Source organism: Alnus glutinosa, chromosome 12 (genome assembly GCF_958979055.1).
Source record: "Alnus glutinosa chromosome 12, dhAlnGlut1.1, whole genome shotgun sequence".
Lineage (NCBI taxonomy): Eukaryota > Viridiplantae > Streptophyta > Magnoliopsida > Fagales > Betulaceae > Alnus > Alnus glutinosa.
In genome coordinates this window covers 3,651,281-3,670,860 of record NC_084897.1, presented here as the reverse complement: position 1 = coordinate 3,670,860, position 19,580 = coordinate 3,651,281, and positions in this window count along the sequence as shown.

Sequence of the window (19,580 nt, the reverse complement as noted above, 5' to 3'; positions counted from 1 at the left end):
CTCACTCTTATTGTATTCCAGTAGGTATCTAGCCATCACTACATGAAATTCGCCCATTAGGGGCGATACAATCAGCGTCGACTAAAAGTCGACGTTTATAGTCGACTATTAACACTATTAGCGTTGACCAAGTGGTCGACGCTAATTGTCCAAAAAAACGCACTTTTAGCATCGACTTTGGTGTCAACGCTAATGTGTCGTTGCTAATAACCTGGCGGAAAATTTTGCCTCGCGTGGGTTGAGAAATAGCAACAACATTTTAGTATTAGCATCCACTTTCGTCGACGTTGATAACCTATTATCAGCGTCGATTTATACGTGTTGACGCTGATAATAGGTCATTAGCATCGATTCTGGGATCGACGCTAATGATCCTGTATAAAAAATTATTTTTTAAAAAAAAAAAAACATTGAAAAGCATCAACGTCAAGAAAAAAGTCGACGCTGATAATAGTTTATCAGCGTCTACTTTATGTCGACGCTAATGACAATGTATAAAAAATTAATTTTTTTTTTAAAAAAAAATTGAAAAGCATCAGCGTCGACCAATAAGTCGACATTGATAATAGGTTATCAGTGTCAACTCGCAGACTCCTACGAGTAGACGCTGATAACCTATTATTAGCGTCCACTTCAGGTCGACGCTAATGACCATATATAAAAAACTTAATTTTTTTTTTTTTTTGAAAAGTATCAACGTCGACCTAAAAGTTGACGCTAATAATAGGTTATCAGCGTTGACTCCTGCCAGTTGACACTGATAACCTCTTATCAGCGTCCACTTTAGGTCTACGCAAATGATCCTGTATAACAAAAAAAAAATCATATCAACTTATTAAACTTTTTTTTTAAAAATAAAATTGAAATCTATAGAAAAAAAAAAATACTTCTTTTTATATTATTAGTAAAGTTTTTCTATTTTTTAATTCTTTATATGATCGATTGGACTAATTAATGCACTATGATTGATCGGATAGTCTATCAATCATATTCTTCTATCATGATCGGTCAGTCTACTACACTAGGATCGATCGAACCTTCACTGTGTCAAGTCTAGTCAATTAAACTCTATCACGATCGATAAATCATCCGATCAATCATAATAGATCAATAGGATCGATAGATCATTCGATCAATCATGATAGATCATAGGATCGATAGATCATCCGATCAATCATGGTAGAACGTTCGATTGATCATGATAAGTCAATAGGATCGATAGATCATTCGATCGATCATGGTATATCAATAGGATCAATAGATCATTCGATCGATCATGATATATCAATAGGATCGATAGATCATCCGATCGATCATCCGATCGATCATGATATATCAATAGGATCGATAGATTATCCAATCAATCATGATATATCAATAGGATCGATAGATCATCTAATCGATCATGATAGATCAATTGAATGGATAGGTCATCCAATCGATCATATGATAGATCAATAGGATCGATAGATCATTCATTCGATCAATCATGATAGATCAATAGGATCGAAAGATCATCCAATAGATCATGATAGATCCATAGGATCGATAGATCATTTGATCGATCATGATAGATCAATAAGATCGATAGATCATCCGATCAATCATGATAGATCAATAGGATCGATTGATCATCTGATCGATCATGATAGATCATCCGATCAATCATGATATATCAATAGAATCGATAGATCATCCGATCAATTATGATATATCAATAGGATCGATAGATCATCCGATCGATCATGATATATCAATATGATCGATAGATCATCTGATCAATCATGATAGATCAACAGGATCGATAAAAATTTGATGAGTGAATAGTACTTTCACCAACAGTAGTGAGCACTGGTCACTCACCAAAACAATAAAATAAATTTTCTCTCTTCCTTTTTTTATTTCTCTCTCATGCATCACACACAATTTCTATTTTTGAAAAAGACTATTTAAATGGAATAGTGATTACGGATAACTGAACTTAAGAGGCGACTGTATTTGCTTTAAAAAAATGAATGGCTAAAATACAGAAAAGTGATTTTTAACTATTTTGACTAGTAAAATTTGGTGAGACTACTAAAAATGCTCTAACACATTTTAGGGTTATTTTCAAGATATAAAGGGTAATATAGAACTATAGAAGATTCAAGGAGTGGGAACGTGTACACCATCTCTCCTCTATAGTCCTTGTACCTGAGATGCAAGGAGTGAGAACACCATCACCAATAACCATGGCAGTTCCAAGCATGGTGGCAAGCAATAGGAAGAACTTGGCAAACTGGCTGCTCTCCAGCTTAGACTTCACCCTTGATGCCATCCACTCACAACAACTCGGTAACTCAAGCTGGAAATTCGAGACCTCTACTTGCTAATTCGGGATCAAACCAACCTTTGCATATCGGCATATGCGAGAGTACAATGCAAACGTCCCTCCTAAACAAATGTAATAATACAATAACGTTACATTTGATAATCACAATTCAACATTTTTCAATTCAACGTTTTTTCGGCATCTACTGTAACAACCCACCTCAACGACACAATATTGTTCGCTTTTAGCTATCCCGAACCAGACTTTCCAGGAGGTCACTCATCCTAACACTACTCTCGCAGAACCACGCTTAACTGTGGAGTTCTAATAGGCTCATGGTCATCACGGCTTTAAAACGTGTTGTGTCAAAAAGGATTTCATTTATACATTTAAGCACATCCCGATTCCCAGGCAATGTGAGACGTCATAATCACCCCCTTTTGAGACCCAGCGTCCCTGCTGGCGACCCTCATGGAACACCCCATTCTTGGCGTCCCAGCAGGTGCCCGTTGGCGACCCTCATGGGCTTGTGCACGCTCTCCCCATCTCTGGCTGAGTAATGGCTCTGATACCATTTGTAACGATCTACCTCAATGACACAATATTGTCCGCTTTTGACTCCCCAAACCAAACTTCTCAAGAGGTCAACTATTCTGATACTACTCTCGCAGAAACACGCTTAATTGCGGAGTTCTAATAGGTTCATGGTCATCACGGCTTTAAAACGCGTTGTGTCAAGAATGATTCGTTTATAGATATAATCACATCCACATTCCTAGACGATGTGGGACGTCACATCTACATTTTAAAAAATGTGATGTTTAAGAATTCTCATATATATGATTATTTTCAAGTTTGGGAATAATTAAAAATCTAATAAGATTTTCGTAAATATGAGATTCTTATTTAGTTTAGAACTCTTATATAGGCATCCTTTAAGAACTATGTATTCTTCTCAAAATATTCTTATATCTTATGTTTCTCCCTTCATGTTCAACAACACAAAATTATTTAAAAATTAAATAAAAAATTACAAGGAAGAAAAACTACATATAAACCATGATTTTTCTATCGTTTCCATGTCTTTACTCTTTGATCTATTTTCTTAAAATAATTTCTTACCTTTATATATAGATTTTAAGTTTATTTTCATTTTTTATGGAATAAAATACTTCCTCACTTTTGTATACAAATTTTACAAATGCTCATACCCATATAGTAGCATTAAAAAAAAAAAAACCATAAAAAAAAATTATCACATAGTCTAACTTTTCTTATATAACAAAAAATTGGTAGCGCGCCAAGCGGCTACGTGGATTTTAAATTTATAAGTTTACCACTCGCAATAGTACGTATCGATTGTACTATAGTAAGGGTGATCGAACCACAGAGATTATTGGTTGTTTTGCGTAATAGGATATGAAAAGGAGCGTATTTAACTTAACTTAAAAACAAAAATAAAAGTAAAGGGTTGTAGAATTGAAGCTACAACGACAAAGTAAAGGAAATGAAAGCGGAAATGAAATTAACTTAAAAGAAAACTTAGGGTGTTGATCCTATCCAATCCTCAACCTATGCAATGCTTAAAGTCTATATGGATCTTCCTAACATGCTTGATATGAGCGCGTAATGGGCGTCAACCACTACGACAACCTCGACATGAAAATACTTTCGTTAAGACGTAATCATAAAGCACCTAGATTTACATTAATCAACTCCACGTAAAGATTAAACTATAATTGAAAAACATTTTACTCTACCAAAGGTGTGGAGTGACTAATGTGCCCTAGCTTACTACTCTATAACACATCCTAATAAGTGTACACAATACATGAAAACCGTATTTAGGCCACAATGATAAGATATCTAGTTTCACACCAAATCATTCCACATAAAGTTAAACTACAATTGAAAGACAATTAAACTACCAAAGGGGTGAAATGATTGGTGTTCCCTAGCATACCCTATAAGGTGACTCTAATGAGCAATCATACATCATGTCAAATAGCACCATTGAAAAAGACATCATTCTTGTTTCCAAGAATGTTGGTTTTACTCAAGACTTCAAGAAAAACTCATAGACAAGTTAAACTCTTTTTCATGAATAAATTTGATTGGAATCTTGATACCAAAACCTTTTAGCATGGGTTTTGATATCCTCTAGCCCTTAGCAATCATCAAACATCTAAAGAGAACCCTACAAACCTCAAGAACACTTCATGGTTTTTGGATTGGATTTGGATCAAACCCTAAGACTAAATTAGCTAGACATGAATTTAAACTAATCTAAGCATGGAAATGAATGAAAACAGTAAAGGAACAAAGGAGAAATGAATTGAAATCAACTATATTAAACTTAAAGAAATTCGGATTACAAAAGAGGAAGAAAATGAAGAACAAGCTAAGCTAGAACTTGAAATTAAGGAAAGGAAATTGTTCTCTGGAATTAAGCCTAGAAAACGTGCATCAAAGTAAACTAAAACATGAAGAATTAAAGTGATACACCTGAGAAAATCCGAACAAACCCCAAAAGATGCATGTTCTAACCTAAAATCCTAATCTCATATATATAGAGAATTGGATTTACAAAAGAACATCAAGAGCTAATCCTAGCCACACAAATAGAGCTGGTCGGCGTCCATTTCCGTCCACAAAATCCAACTTATGATTTGAATTGCATAAAGAATGCAAAGATCTGAAAATATCTGATTTTCTGGAAGTCGGCGAATTCGATCGATCGAAAATATGTCGATCGATCGAAGAGTCGATCGATCGAATTATTGGTTGTACAAATAGTAGATCGATCGAAATGCGTTGGACGATTTTCCATCTTCTCAGGGTCAGTCTCGAACTCTGAAAGTGACCAAAATGCCCTTGATGTATTTCCAGGTCTAATTCAAGAGTTTTGAATTAGATTTCAACTAAGACCTGAAAATAAGATAAAACACAAAAACTACAACAAAACGTTATATATACAATACGAACTAGGTCTAACAAATGCAAATTAAGGGGTCTTGAATCGAATAATTCAAGACTTATCAATATCTAAAAACAAAAAACAAAAGACAAAAGGTAACATAAAAAAAGGATTAGCGCCTTATTTTTTAAAAATATATATATATATATATATATATATATGGGATGTGGCCATTTTTGTTATTTAAAAGAAAGAAAACACTCGCAATGTCAAATAAATGGGGATTCTAACCTCTCTAGAAGGAATCCACATTCCCATCATAAGGGGATTGAGAGATAATTCACGTACATTCTCTTGGATATCTTGATTCTTTCTACTTAATTAAATGCAACCCAAACCAAATAATCCTTTAAAATTACTAAAAATCTCAAGAGATTTCCCCCATCCAAATTTCCTATTAAGAGAATTTGTATCTCCCAAATCTTGTTACTGTATTTGGCTTAATTAGGTACTTTAACAAATGGGGTTGCGTTCAAAATAGGAATGGAAATACTTGGTGGCTACATAAGCCGAAATATGGAAAGATCCTAAAGCTAATAAAGAGTAAAATCTTCTATGAAATGAAATAAACAATCAAGGGAAAATTTAATAACTAAGATAATTATTGACGACTACATTCATCTAAATATAAGAATCTTCTAGAAGGTGAATTAGAAAATTTAGGAAAAGTTATTGTGCAAAATATCTTCCAAATTACAATATGTCAATAGTCTCTTCTTTCCTTCTTGAACGACATTTGATAATTGACTCTTTTCTTTCTTGCTTAAATCGTTTTGATTGGGTATATTAATATGATATCTATTATGGCTGTAAAAGAATCAATCTCGTCGCCACATCATAGGCCAATTAATTAATTCTCGGCAGTACTAAAAGTCCCGCCAATAATTTTTCACTCATGCCCTTCAATCATTTCTCACTCTTCATTGACCCGGCCGGTAGCCTTTTCCTTTTGTACTTATTCAATCGCCGGATATTAATTGTCATCATGTCCACTTGGTGTAATACCCCAGATTTTAAGACAGAGCGTTTTAAATAGAATTTAAGATCTATGGCGATCAATTCACACTTGTAATTGCTCGATCGACATTATTTTGATCATTCTTTATTTATATGCCACCTGTGTTTAATTGATTAATAGACAAACTTAAATATCTGGTAAAATTAGTTGGGATAATAATATTCTTAATATTATTATCTAAGAATATTTTGTAGAACAATATTATTGATGTATATATAATATTATTATGAAATATTTATTGTACATAATATTATTTTGGCCTAATATTATTCAGTGTAATAATGTTATTCGAAAATTAACATTATTTATGAAACGAACTAAATTCAAAACGGGTTTAAAATTATACCCTAGTGAGTTATTAAATGATAAAGCCCTAATGTAAAAATACCCACAGATATAATATCTTTACAGATTCAATTAATCTGTATCTTTATCAATAAGATATGAATCTTCTGCGTAATCCCTGTGCGTCATTCCCCTCACGTCACCTGTGCAAACCAAACTTGCTGAGCAAGTTTGGCAACCTTATAAATTAAACCTCACCTTCGTTAAAATCGCACCTCTTCAGTGAGAATTAACTAAAGCTCTTCCTTCTTCTTTATTTGTTCTTTCTTCTTCCTTTCTCATTCTTTTATGTTCTTCTTTCTTCTTCTCTTTTCTGAGACTGAGAGACCCCCGAGAGAGAGAAGCCGACTGAGAGAGAGAGACACCGTGAGAGAGAGAGCCAGAGAAGAGAAATCGGGAGGCAGAGATTCATGGAGAGCCGAGAACCGTGAAGCCGAACCCGTCAACAGTGGGTCAACGGCGGGTCAACAGTGGGCCGACCGGAGGCCGAACTTCCGGTGGAGCCAGAGGATCCGACGGACCCAGACCCGAATTCCGGCAAACTGAGACGCGACGTCCGGTGGATCGTTGGCCGGTTGAGCTGGGGGTGATTTTTCGGCGGTTCTGGCCGGAAATCCGGCGACGCCCAGTGTCGATTTTTCCGGTGAGCTAAGAGCATGATTTCCGGCGATCCTTCGTTGAATTTCTGGTGGATTTTCACAGAAAATTCGCTAGGTAATTTCTGATGAATTCTTGTAATTCTAGTTCAAATTGTTATGGGTTTATGAGTTGTTGGAATCCTCTTTGATGTTGGTTGATTTCCTGGTTGAGTGGAGTTTGGTCGATTATGGGTATTTTGGTGTTGTTTCTGTTCTGACCCGTGAGTGTGTTTGGTGTGTGTGTTGGCAGGAGAGGTTTCGGTTCTGAGATATTTTGGATTGGTTATGATTATAGTATTTTGGACATATGGGTATTGACTCCTGATGGCTATATTTTGATGGGTATTAGCTGAGTTGAGTTGTGGTTTTTGTAGTTGGCAGAATGATATGGGTTTTGGGTACAAATTTGTGGTGTATTGAGAAGTGTTCGGGTTTGTTGATGATTTTGGTGTAAAATGATTTTGGGTGTTAAAAGATCTGTAAATTAACTTCCAAGATAATCAATTAAGATTGTTATATGGTTTAATTAAAAATCATGGCAATAATATTGAGTTCCTTAAACTCATGTTAATAAATATAATTAATATTCACGAGTATTAATGTTAACACTTTGTGTACAAATATATATCTATTGCAAAGAATGAGCTAGTATGAAAACCGCACTAAATGGCTGTAAGTATCTATATACTTACTGAGGACGAAGCTGGTGGATTTTTCCATAATATTGTGTTTACTGCATTATTTAATTTGTTTGTGCATGTGAATTTGCATGTTTTATATTTTAATTAAACTGTTTAATAACAAAGCTGGTATGTAACCGTAGGTTTACAGGCCAGTGGGACCAGGGACGGATTTAAGGAGGGGCTGGCAGGGGCCATGGCCCCCCCTCAATTCCAAAAAGCAACAAAAAAAAATTAGGCAAAAAAAAATTATAAGGTAAAAAAAAATAAAATTTAACCTATTGGCCCCTACCAATAATTTTTTTGGACCCTTGGCCCCTGCCCATAAAAGTTTTTGGCTCCGTCCCTGAGTGGGACCTTAGGTTCCCGTAAAGATAATAATGGAATGCTGTAACCGTAGGTTTACAGGCCAGCTGGGACCTTAGGTTCCTAGCCTAAGATTAGTTAAGCTTTAAGTGAGGAGACCGTAGGTTCTCGGGACCGTAGGTTCCCACAACTCGCTAATACGGACCATAGGTTCCATCATGAGAGGAGTGCAAAAGATGATAATTAAACTTTGCATATAAAACTGTCATATTAATTACTGCTTTATAATTATGTATATATTCAATTTATGAATGTGATTAGCTACCACGGATCATATATTGCGTATACGCGTGACTATAAAGTCATATTTGCATTGTGTGGGATTTATTAAATAAATCAGCATTCATTATATTATTGGAAACAGTGGACTCACTTTAGTATTTTGTGTTTTTGTTTCTATATGTATATATATTGGTGCAGGTTTATAGACAAAGATTAGAGCTCAAGAGGTCTTAAAGCTAAGGATACATAGTTTGTATTTTGTTTGTAGTCTTCTGTGTTTATAACATTTTATGTTGACAAGATTGCTAATGATTTCCATGTATTCCTTTGTGTTACTATTGACACATGTTTCCATGTAATTGCTCTAAGTGTTTACTTTATAAATGTCTAGAAGTATTCCAGTTAGAAGCTCTGTTATGTTATTCCAAGCCAATTGGATATATTACATTCCGCTGCCAAATCTTAACTTTGATGATGTTTTAGTAATATCACGTGAAAATCGAGAAATTTTCACTTACGTCTTTTTGTAAAAGGCGTGGCGTTACACTTGGTGCCGACGATACAGAACGTGCCTCTTAAAGTAGTTTACTCGTTGGAACCTATTGTTTGATTCCGACAATGAAACATTTTCGCCCCGAATTGCAAAGAACCCTCCGGTAAAGCTTGTTGTTCGACGGTAAGATTATTCATGAATAAGTCTGTTTGTTAACAATTTCAATATCAAGACGAGCCATCTCAATAATTAGAGCATTTTGTGAACAAGATAGAATTCTTGTCCTACATATCAAATAGTCAACACGTTTAACAAAAAGGGAAACCCCATTGCTTCACGTGTATAATTAAATAGTTTCTTGTGTATAAGTGGCACTTTCTACATAATGATATTAGGTTCAAAGAAATGACAAAGTTCAAATGCATTGTGATGCTTTATAATTAAAATATACAATTAAGGAAGCATGAGTTGTAAGATATTTTGTCAACTAATTAAAGATATTTAGAGAGATGTTACTTCTTTTATTTATTCATAAAAATAAATAAATAAATAAATTATATATATATATATATATATATATATTGAGAGAGACATAGCGTGTGGAGACTTTTCTTCTCCACTGTTATCATGCAGGACGTATGAAATAAGCCAAACAGGACATAGTCGGAGACTCAGAAATAGGATCCTTTTCTAGATATTTCACAAGAGCCAATCCTAACCGTGGATCGTGTTTCACTGACAGCAAGGACTTTATCACATGCTCTATTGAAATATTTATAGAAAAATCGAAAATCACTTCTTTTCATTTACTTGATTTATAAATAACTTCACAGAGCATTAAAATAAATTTACGGGTCTTTAAAGTATGTCAAAAAAAAAAAAAAATTATTCTTTATAGTTAAATTTTATCCATTAAATTAACAAATTTTTTTAGTGTGACATGTCATAACCAATAAAATTATATATATATATATATTTGTTAAGTTAGTTGACGAAATTTGAGTATAAAGAATAAATTATATTTTTTTGACATATTTTATAAATTTTTTAATTCAAATTTTGCATTTTTTTTTTTCTAAATATTGACGCACTACAAAGAAGAACCGGAGCTTCTCCGAGCAGTGATTGGGAGGGGACCCCTAGCCGGCCCCCTTCCCCCACTTTTTAATAAACAAACCACTTATATACAAAAAGTGAATTGTTTTATTGTTTTCTTTTTTCTTTTTCAATAAAATTGGTTTGTTTATTAATAAGTTGGGGAAGGGGGCCAGCTACGGGTCTCCTCCCAATCACTGCTCGATCTTCTCCTGTTCATTCCATGTCACAAAGTCATGGGTAGTAATTGGGGGGACCATTGACCAGCTCCCTCCCCTTTTATATTAAAAAACTCACTTTTCATCCACTTTTTATTTTTTATATTATTTTATTCCTTCTTTTAAATTAAAAGTGAATTTTTTATTATAAGAGAGACGGTCAATGGTCCCCAATCACTAGCCAAAGTCACAAGCTATAGAGAAGAGCAGGTTGTTTAAAAAAGGTAGATAAAATTATCAATTTTTTTTTTTTTCTTTTTAACATTCTTACCTATTTCCTAGAAATTGACAGTCAACAACTTCAACATCGATCCTTAAATGCGTTGAAATAAGTTTGGTTCCTTTAATCCGGACATCTTGACTTGTAATTTGGCTGGTGGCCTGGTGGGCTAGTAAAGACTTTGTACGTTAACTATGACCGATGCTATTACGGAAAAAGTTATTTACAAATGTGCCATGGGGAGTACCTTTTTTAAAAAAAAAAAAAAAATTATAATTTACACTTTCAAACATTCAGTAATATTACGAATATTCCTTGATTTACCGTTACTTGGATTCTAGATTTTTATACTACCAAAACATTTAAAAATATCTCTTTTGACGAAATATGCCTATAATACATATGTTACATTTCATTTTTCAATTAAAAAAAAATTAAAAATTAAAACTAAAAATTAAAAACTAAAATAACAATTTTTTTAAAAATAAAATAAAATAAAAAATTAAAAAGTGACAGCTCATTGAACCTCCACTTGGGGTGCCTCACAAACACCCAGAAGTGGTTAAAACACTTTACCCCTATCTATTTCGTTCAATCTTCTCCCGTAATCTGAAGCCATTTCAAACTGTTCAATCTTCTCCCACTCTTCTCGGTCCCTCATCGCGTCAGGAGTAGGGCCCAAACTAGCTATACATCTACCAATCGAAGGGGTAGCGCAGATTAGGGTCGTCCTTTCCATAAAACGGACCATCTAGTAGTAGCTGAGGCCGATTTGTTGGAGCTTGTCATCGGTTACGTTGTCGGCCTAGATCTAGCTCTTGGGGTTCCAGCGACAGCCCTCTGCCCTTCTTCTTCTCGTTGCACCCCGTCATGCACTGAAACACCATTTTGGCCGCTAAATTGGGGCTTTCGTGAGTTTACGAAGGTGAGTTTGGCCATCCTGGAAGTGGCCGCACGACCAACCCCGGCCCCTAGGGGTGACTCGCAGGCCACCCCCCTCCCCAAGGTGGCAGCCACCCCCCATACACCCAATTTTTTAAAAAAATAAAAAATAAATTTTAGTTTTTTTTTTTTTTTAGTTTTTTTTATTATTATTTTATTTTAATTAGAAAATGACACGTAACAAGGGTATTATAAGCATCTTTCATCAAAATGTGCATTTTCAAACGTTTTGGTAGTTTTGGGGTCAAAGTCTAAGTGTTGGTAGTTCGAGGGGCTATTCATAAAACGGCTGGTAGTTTAGGGGGCTAAATTGTAATTTTACCTTTTTTTATGAATTTCGGATAAAGTGCTGCTTTCTAACATTAGCCGTTAACTATATTACCGTATTTTCATTTTTTATTTTAAATCAAAACATTAAATTAACCAATAATTTAAAATATAAAATTTTTATAAAAAATTAAAATTAGTTTTATCTTTACATCCTGCCAGAATAATTTTTAAAACAAAACGAAGAATATCATATAAAACCATTGGCGAACGATGATAATGGCTACAAGTAGGAAAATCCTCACCCTCTTACGAGCCAAGTTTTGTACCCGAGAGAGGCTAAACTAATATATAGAAAGTAGACTACGAACTTCACTTATAACATCTGATCTTTTATTATTTTTGAAAAATGGACTTTAAAAATGTCAATTTAAGATATCCATCTTTCAATTTTTTTTTTTTTCAATTTCAACTCTCCGTTAAAATTTTTCATTAAATCCTACAATATTTCCAAAATTCCCCTCCTTTTTTTTAAGAAAAAGAAAAAGAAAAAAAAAATTGCTACGATTTAGGTGTTGATCAGAATTTAACAGAATTTGCCATAAAAAACCCTTACATGAATCTTTGAAAATTTTTATAAATTTTTTTAAAAAAATAAACACAGATATTTTGAAAATTTTGCCCGGATTTAACAGAAAATTCTAACGGAATGTTGAAATTAAAAGATTGATACCCTAAATTGAAACTTTTTAAAATTTAAGTACTTTTTTTTAAAAGTGATGAAAGATCAGTAGTTATAAATGAAGTTTTCCAAAGAAATAAACAAGAACAAAAAAAATATTATTTGCAAAATAATATGTTTTAGTGAAGTAACTTTTATAAAATAACTGATATTTTAATGCAGTTACAATCATGCTACATATATAGAAATTTCCACATTACAACCTATATTTTTTAAACTAAACATTACCGAATGCAAACAAGAAAAGGTTTAAGGCTACAAGGTTTATAGCCTAAGACTTTGTGTGATAACCATGTTACTCATACCATACACCAAATTCTACGTAATCTAAGGACCATTCATATGCATAATATAAATAACATAATAAACATGTAAAAGGATCATATGGCATATGCTCATTCATAAAACATTGAGATTTAGAACATAATCCTTAATATGATACAAATTTTTTTGGCCCCTGACTCTTGCCCATAAAAGCTTCTGACTTCGTCCCTGCATATGAGTGCATGGCACATGTAGCACATTGAAAATGAGGACACATGAAGAACATTAAAACATAAAAGACATGCATAGGCACGAAGCTGCGTAGGGGTATTGCATATAACTGGCCCATGCGCTATTCTTTTCGCACCAGTAACGATAATGGGCAAATTTTTTCTCCCATTACCCAAGCACACAAGATCTTTTTTAGAAATTGATTTTGAATGCTATCCATCTACCTGAGCATTTAATATTATATTCTTATTTATTACATAAAATTTATATCTAATATAATTTCAAATATAAAATTAGCCAAAAAGTGTTTTAAAAAAAGAAAACATCTCTCTCTCTCTCTCTCAACTTGGAGAATATCACTCAACCTTTTGTATCAAAATTCTCGAATGTAATGTCATTTGGTAGTAGCATATGTGTTTGGCACTCTCAAGTCTCAAATAGCTCACTACAAAACAAAAATCGCTCTTTTTTGGTCTCGCTTACGCACATGCATATCAGTGAAATGAAATCGATCAAGGGTACTGATTTGATTTTACTTTGCCTCTCTCTCCTCTGGTGTGATATACGCTCGGCCTTTCTCCATATTAGGTATGTTCGCTCGCTGATGCAACTCCGAGATTTATCGAGGATTTATTTTCTTGGACTTCTCTTGTCCTTCGAAATTTCACACTCACGAGGAATTTTGGGAATGATCGGTTTGAGTTAGTATTTTTTTAAAATAATAATAATAATAAAAATAAAATACAATAGCCTCATGTCTGTCCGCCATTAATCAGTTAATGAATGAATTTCAAGATTTTCATTTTACGGTTTTCAAGACTTCATTTGGGGTTTTAATTTCTTCATGAATACCAAGCCCAGGGGTTAAATAGACTGGACCTAAAAAATACTTGCACTCTAGGGTAGATCTTGTTAGTGCAACATCCTCTACCTTAGGCATACATAGGTTAAACCTTAGGTGAACCCAATGAGTTAGGTGGGTTAAAAGAGGAATGGATGAAAACTTAAGAATATTTAAGCCTAGAAATTTTATTCTTCAAAATTATTTCAAAAATAATATGTGGTTGAATGGTTGAGGTTGGTGCATGTGGCATGTGATGAGGAGTTTGAATCCCCACAAGGTCACACATTTCAACTCCTAACCTAACCTATTTAAATAAATGGATAACACAACACAACCCGTTTGAGAAGAATATTTTGATGCAGTGCTTCCTCTCTGATATGTTTATTACTCTCTTGTATAAGAGATTGGAAGAAAGAAGCAGTTTTAGACATACTCTACAAGAGCACATGCAGAGAAAGGAGAGGAACAACAGGAAATTTGTGGAATGAGTTGTGTGAGAAAGAGAGAGAGTTTTACAAATCTCTCTCTCTCTCTCTCTCTCTCTCTCTCTCTCTCAAATGGTATAGTTGGAAAGTTACTCATAGCTTTTAGAAGGAGGAAGCAGACGCATTGAAATTTTCTCTCTCACACATATTGTATAAAAAAATATGATTTTATAAATATGGTATTGACCGTTTATTAAAGGGGCAAGTGGGTCAACCCATTTGTGACCCAAACTTATTTATACCAAACTCTAATCCATTAATTTTGGGTTGAGTTCGTGTCAAGCTCACAGGCCATATAAAAAAATTTCATCTCTATCCTCGTCCACTTTCTGTAAAGGAAAAAACTTTTCATCCGAATAAAATCCGGATTGAAAGATAGTACATAGCATTACTCTGGAAGCAAAGCTCATCTCTCTCTCAAAATTTAAATTTTTTTTAGTCTATGCTAAAAGGGAAAGAAATCCGTTACATTCAATTTATTCCCCAAAGTTTAATTAAACCAATTTCAAAGCCATTAATCCTAGTATTATTTTCTCTCCAAATTCTTCCTTAATATAGCTAACCATTCAGTTCCAAAATCCCTCACCCTCACATGCCATTTTGGTTCTAGACTTTCAAATTTTCAAACACCAAAGTTTGTCTTTATACCAAAAATACAAAAATAGAGCATTAATTTCAATTACACCTAAAATCTACCAATTTAAATAGACCCATTAGTGGCCAGCCACCTCTTTCACATTCTCAAAGTTTCACTCATGCACCCAAACACTCAAGCAAACAAGAGAAAAGAGGGAGCATTTTTAATTGTCCATTTGTTTTGAAATTCCAAATTTGAAAGTAGCCCCCTCTAGTTGTCTTTTAATCATATGTTATTTCCATGTTTGTAACCATTACATGCATGGGTCCCCCTCCAAATATGAGTGTGTGTACAAATATCATTAGCTTTCTAGAAAATAATTATGTGAGTATGCACATGTTTTTAATAAAACTTTTTTAGTAGAACGATATATAGAATGTTTATTTTAAAAAATAAAAAAAATAAAAAGATTGTTTAATGTCTTTTAGAATCGTTGCTTCGAGTAAATATCCAGATTAATTTTATTTTATCACACATGTATAAACATCTAGATTTTTCAGCCAAGTGAGAATTCTCCCCTAGCTGAATTTTGTTATCGTTTAATCAATTAAAGAATCATAGAACGATTTTCTAAATAAAATTATATTGACAATTCTCTATGGTTTTATTTAAATATTTACTATAATTTTTTATCTAACATAAATCACATCTTGAAGTTTTGGCCAAGGGAGAATTTTCCATAGCCGAAAATTTCTAAGAGAAATCATTTTTAGAATTGGTGATTTTTCACCAAAAAAGAAAAATGTGTAGCTAAATTTGTTAATTTTTAGAAATAAGAAATAATGTTCTCAAAATTTTGCGAAGAATGTCGAAAAACAATTTTTGATCTGTTTTCAAAGAGAATATATAGAAAAGTTGTTCTCAGAGCATTAACTTTCTATTCTTTAGCTAAAATCTGGTTAAAAAAATCACATTTCTTAGTTTAACTAGCAACTTTACAAAAGCACCACACAATACACTTTCTAAATCTCACTCTATTCTATTTAAATATAAGTTTTATTCTAACTTTATTTTTTTTTTATTCTCAAAATCATCCCACAAACTAAGAAAGAGTGAGACAATGAGAGAGAAAGTGAGAAAATGAATATAAAAATTTATGAAAATGAGATAGAGAGAAAGATTGTTTTTCTAAATATAGAGTACAAATCTAACAAGTATTATAATAAAGTGAAACGAGAGCTTGATAAATAATGATTTTTGTGAATATTAACCAAAATTTGACTAAACATTACTTTTGGAGAGCTCAATGAGAATACTCTCAAGCTTTTGATCAATTTAGTTAGAAGTTGGGCCATAAAGTTTCTATTTAGTTTTCAAGACCCAATTAAGTAAAAGAGAGCTTTTAGCATGGGCCATAGTAGTTTAGGCCATAGACGGCCTTAGTTAGGTGAAGGGCCCAAGTGGTCCAATCCTGACCATTCCCCACTAAGTGGAGGCTAAAGCCGATTAACAGCCAAGAAGGGGCCCAGTTAATTTGGATTTGGGCCACTGTCTATTGTGCTTCAAGTTGTAAGGCTCAAAGTTAGTACAACTTGAAGGGGATCAACTAGGCCCATAGAAGGGTCCAAGTTAGCCTTTTCTTTTTTTTATAAAAAAAAAAAAAAAAAAAAAAAAAAAAAAAAACCCCAAGCTCAACTAAGTGATCCTAAAGGCACAAAAAATGGGAGAAAAGTCACGATTAGGGTTGTAAGCGAGCCGGCCGGGCTAGAGGTCCCGCTCGATACCCGCCCGGTTTAGCCCAATCCGAGCTCGAGCTCGACATTGTTCGAACCCCCTCGTTACTGTTGAAACTCGCTCGATTAGTTAATGATACATACCCGACTCGCCAGACATAACTCGACGGGGGCTCGCGAGCTCTACCCGTTAAGGGCTCGGCTCGCCCGGCTCGATTGCCCAACTCGTTAGCTCGATATATATATATATATAGGTATTTATATAGGTTACTTAATACTTATATTTATATTGTTATATTTCATTACTTCTTATTTATTATAGATAATTTCATATCATATGATATTATTATTTTTTAATTCATAAGTTATAAATATAATATTATAATTATATAATGTCACACAAGTATATATACAACTTCATATAAATAGTATATATAGTTAGTTAGTTAGTTAGTTCATTAATGTATGTATGAATATATATAAGTACAATGGCAATGTGATTCATATATTATTAAATTAAGTGATTAGTATTGAAGTAATTAATGATTTAGCATTGTGCCATATGATCACATAATTCATATAAGGGTGCGTTTGGGATTGCGATTTCGTAGAGAAAAAGTGCGATTTTAAACCAAATCGCAGAAAATGAACCGTTTGGAAACTGCGTTTTTAAAAAATTGCGATTTAAAAACGCAGAAAAGTGCTTATTCAAATCGCAGGCAATGTGGTGCTTTTTTGAAAACGCAGTATTTTAAAAGGCTAAACTGCGATTTTAAATGCCAAATTACGATTTTGCCAAACGCTTAATTGCGTTTTTAAAAATCACTTTTTAAAATCACTATTTTTAAATCGTACTTTTTGAAATCGCAAACCCAAACGGACCCTAAGTATCACACAATCATATGATATAACATTTTATCATTTAATCATTATATTATATCATATGCATATATTAATGTGATCATATTTATGATCCAATAATTATCATTAGACTCTTAGAAATAGTTGGATCACATAATTCATAACTCATAAATACTATAATATTATAGGCACATAATGTAACGTAAGTATAATGTATACAAATTCATACTAATACCATATTTAGTTTATTAATGTATTTATGAATGTATGCAAGTGCAACAATAACATTGTAATTTACATAAAATAAAAAATGTGAATATAATCACAACTTAATCATTAATCATTATAATAAGTATTAATATATTGAATAAATACATGATAGTAACTTAGTTAATATATACTAGATTAGATAACATAGAATATAAGTAATAAGAGAGTTAGTTAATATCTAATTATGTTGCTTGTTAGTGTGTGACATTATATACAAACTATTATAGTTTAACATTAGCATTAGCATTAACATATATGATATTAACTAATATTACTAGACTACTAGTTACTATATTAACTAGTATGATAGAATGATCTAAGTATTATAACTAGTTACTTAAGAATCATTAGATCACGTGATTAAATATCTAAGATCATTGAATTGTTAAATCATACAATCATATGACAATACTTAGATCATCTAATCATTAGATACTAAGGAATTAAGATAATTATGATTCATGATGATCATACTTATCATAGATAATCTCATAAGTCATATGATATTATATTGATTCATAATTCATAAATATATTATAAATATAGATAATTACAAACTAAGTACAAGTATAAATTATAATCACATAATGTTATATAAGTATACAAATTCATACTAATACAATGAATTCACACTAATCATATGGTATAAGTTTTGAAACTTAATTATCATATACAATGATAATCTGATTCATATAATTTCAAATTAAGTAATTAGGATTTGAATCATCAATTTCTTAATTATCATCACAAATTAATAAGTATTATCATTACAATTTAGATCACGTGCTCATATAATCTAAAATTGTTTCATATAATCATTAAATATGATCGTATTATATAAGTATTATCATTATATATTAAGTATGTAAGTATATATATAGATTTCGTATCTAGATTATGATTAGGTATCTAAATTATAAATTGTTGTATCATAATTTATAAATTAAATGTAGAATTAAAAAATAAGTTATAAGTTTGAGTTCACATAATCACATTATTATAAGTATATGTTCATATAATTACAAATTAAGCTATGAATATTAAACATTAAGTAGGTGCTCAAAGCAACCTAATCAAATACAATTCAACTAATAACTAATGGAAACCCGCATATAAGATTAACTATGTGTCTCTTGACAGTGAGAATCACATGTTGTTTTAATATCATATAATTCATACATGCTTTTTTAATAACATTACACATGTCATTTTTATATGTGGGTTATAGAAAAAATTTCCTACAAATTAGTTTGTAGGAAATTTCTGTCCATAACTAATTGGATCACTTGGAAAGGAAAAAAAATGTATTTTAGAATTAAAAGTCCAAATTCATAAGAAGATTAAATACAAATTTAATGTATAGATTTCAAATATCATTTGATATTAAATGCAATCTTAGAATTATAAAAGATCTTCCCTAGATCCTTTCTTTTGGGATCAATTTTTTCATTCAATAAAGAGATTCTACATTATTCAAAAAAAAAAAAAAAAAAAAAATAGAAAGGATCTTGGTAATTGCAAATATGAGAATGGGATTGACCAAATTCACCTAATAAATAAAGATTTCATTATTTCAAATAAAATTTCAAATGTTTAATTAAAGATTTTACAATCAAACTTTCTTTAATTATCTTAAAGAAACTTTTTTTTTAAAAAAAAAATTATATTTTTCCTAGTTGCATGATCTCATTCAAATAGCAAGACAAAACTAAAAGGAAAATATAATTTTCTATTGTTAAGTATTATTATTATTATATAGCCTAAATATAATTTATAACCAA